Here is a 3383-nt window from a genome sequence, read left to right as displayed (position 1 = left end):
GGTAGAAGAATCTTTTTACCCATTCGCCAAGTGTACTAGTTAGGTGGGTCGACAACATATTCCTGTCATGTGACGCACATGCTGTCACCAGTGTCGTATAGAATATATCAGACGTGTTTTCCTGTGGAGGAATCGGTTGACCTATGACCTTGTGATCAAATGTTTTCGGTTCCCATTGGAGAGGCACGTCCTTTCGTCAACTAATCGCACGGTTTTGCGGTGCGGTCGCAAAACACAGACACTAAACTTATTACAGTGAACAGAGACGTCAATGAACGAACGGACAGATCATAACTTTGCGAAAATAAAGAAGGCAAAATTTTCAGTCGAGGGCAGATTTGAACTAAAGACCACTCGGTTCGCAGCTGTTCACGATAACCACGGGACCACGGCGCTCCTCACCTCATATTCCTCTTATATTGCATATCTTACACATGGACGACCCAGTTCGTATATTTTGCTTATTTTTTCATAGTTCCACACAACTTCTTCCTGTTTTCTCGATTGATCTGTGTTCAGTTTTTCAAGGCCTATCCACTGTGCCAACTTATAACTAAATCTGAGGGGGGTGCGATGGGGATGTTCCCTTGTGAGTAGAACGTGGGGAAAAGAATACAGCAGGAGACGAACGGGTAGCTTTAAGAGATGAGTGAAGATAGCAGAGGATCAAATAGGTAAAAAGACAAGGCCTAGCTGATATCCTTGGGTAACACAGGAGATACAGAATTTAATTGATGAAAGAAGAAAATATAAAAAGCAGAAAATGACACTGGCGAATGGGAATACAAACTTTAAAAAATGAGATGACAGGAAGTGCAAAATGGCTAAGCAGGAATGACTGGAGGACAAATACAAAGAAATAGAAGCATATATCACTATGGGAAAGACAGATACTGCCTACAGGAAGGATAAAGAGGCATAGGAGAAAAAAGAAGTAGCTATAAGAATGTGAAGAACTCAGACGGAAAATGGGTCCTAAGCAAAGATGGGAAAGCTGAAAGGTGAAAGTATATAGAGGACCTATGCAAAGGAGATGAACTTGCAGGCAGTATTATAATAGTAGAAGGAAGATTTGAAGATGGAATTAAAGTTCCGGGAGAAGAAATAAAAACTTCGAGGTTTGTCAATGACGTTGTAATTCTATCAGAGGCTGCAAAAGACTCGGCAGAGCGGCTGAACAGAATGGAAAATGTCTTCAAAGGAGGACGTAAGATGAACATCAACAAAAGCAAAAAATGGAATGTAGTCGATTTAAATCAGGTGATACTGAGGGAAGCGAATTAGGAAACGAGACACTTAAATTAGTAGATGAGTTTTGTTATTTTGGCAGGAAAATAACTGATGATGGCCGAAGCAGAAAGGATGTAAAATGTTGACTGGCAATGGCAAGAACAGCGTTTCTGAAGAAAAGAAATTTGTTAACATCGAATATAGGAAGTCTTTTCTGAAAGTATTTGTACGGAGTGTAGCCATGAGTGGAAGTGAAACAGGATGATAAACAGTTTAGACAGGAAGAGAATAGAAGTTTTTGAAATGTGGCGCTACAGAAGAATGCTGAAGATTGGATGGGCAGATCGCATAACAAAAGAGGAGGTACTGAATAAAATTGGAGAGAAAGAAATTTGGGGCACAACCCGACTAGAAGAAGGGATCTGTTCATAGCACACATTCTGAGACATCATAGGATCATGAATTTAGAACTGGAGGGAGATGTGGGGGTAAAAATCGCAGACGGAGACCAAGAGATGAATACAGTTAACAGATTCAGAAGAATGTAAGTTGTAGTAGTTGTTCGGAGATGAAGAGGTTTGCACAGCACATAGCAGCATTGAGAGCTGCAGCAAACCAGTTTTCTGACTGAAGACCACGCAACAACAGTAACACTTTTCATTTCCAAAGTGGTTTCTGAAGCTAGTCCGAAAAACCGCCCGTGAAATGATTGAGATGCACAGATAATCTTTTACCCCGAGTTTTTTTCCCATTCTAGTTGCCCTTCCATTTCGACTACTGTAACTAATAAATATTTCCACTGGATCCACGCGGCTTTATAAGGCTTCCGACTTGGCTCTTTAACTAATGGGATCCGTGTACTTACCGTATAGAGCGTTCATTAGTGGTAATGTTGTGCATGTTCACCGAAAGGGGAGCAGAGAAAGGCCGTGACGCAGCGTCTAGACTGTATGTGCGTGCGCGTTCTGAAGTACAACATCGGCGTCCGCAGAAAATTATCCAAGAAGGGGCAAGATTTTAAAATTGTCATTTCAATGTAACTGGTTTGGGAACTTTGAGAAGTCTTGTGTCCTTCTAACTTAATATGACAGGAAGTATACAAAACTTACTGTGTCCCATACGTTTGACATTATTCTCTCAAATTGCGTTTCATGTAAGATTACTTCCAAACCTAAAAAGTAGGCACATTTCGTTAGTTTCTGAGAAACACATTTTTCATCCTTATTAAATCGGAAATATATTTTTTATTCATACGTCAATGAGGTGTTGATACTGAAAGAAAACCTATTGGATACTATCGAAAATATCCACCAAAAAATCATCGTGTCTGATAATTCCTTGCCGGTCTCTTTGGCCGAGCGGTTCTAGGCGCTTCAGTCCGGAAGCGCGCTGCTGCTACGGTCGCAGGTTCGAATCCTGCCTCAGGCTCCTTAGGTTAGTTAGGTTTAAGTTGTTATAATTCTAGGGAACTGATGGCCTCAGATGCTAACAAGGGAACCTCTCCATCGCACCCCGCTCAGATTTAGTTACAAGTTGGCACAGTGGATAGGCCTTGATAAACTGAACACAGATCAATTGAGAAAACAGGAAGAAGTTGTGTGGAACTGTGAAAAAATAAGCAAAATATACAAACTGAGGAGTCCATACGACTGATAAGCAACAAATGGACAATGTTAGCTTAGCAGCGCCGTGGTCCCGTGGTAGCGGGAGCAGCTGCTAAACGAGATGTCCTTCGTTCAATTCTTCCCTCGACTGAAAATTTTACTTTCTTTATTTTTGCGTAGTTATTATCTGTCCGTTCGTTCATTGACATCTCTGTTCACTGTAACAAGTTTAGTGTCTGTGTTTTGCGACCGTATCGCAAGACCGTGCGATTAGTAGACGATAGGACGTGCCTCTCCAATGGAAACCGAAAACATTTGATCGCAAGGTCATAGGTCAACCGATTCCTCCACAGGAAAACACATCTGATATATTCTATACGACACTGGTGACGGCATGTGCGTCACATGACAGGAATATGTTGTCGATCCACCTAATTTGTACACTTGGCGAATGGGTAAAAAGATTCTTCTACCTTGACCGATTTAGGTTTTCTTGTGGATGTGATAATCACTCCCAAAAAAAGTGATGAAAACATAAGAGTTTGTCAC

This window comes from Schistocerca piceifrons, chromosome 8 (assembly GCF_021461385.2).
Source record: "Schistocerca piceifrons isolate TAMUIC-IGC-003096 chromosome 8, iqSchPice1.1, whole genome shotgun sequence".
Taxonomy (NCBI): Eukaryota; Metazoa; Arthropoda; class Insecta; order Orthoptera; family Acrididae; genus Schistocerca; species Schistocerca piceifrons.
The sequence above is the reverse complement of the archived record's forward strand: the minus strand, read 5'-3'. Positions refer to the sequence as shown.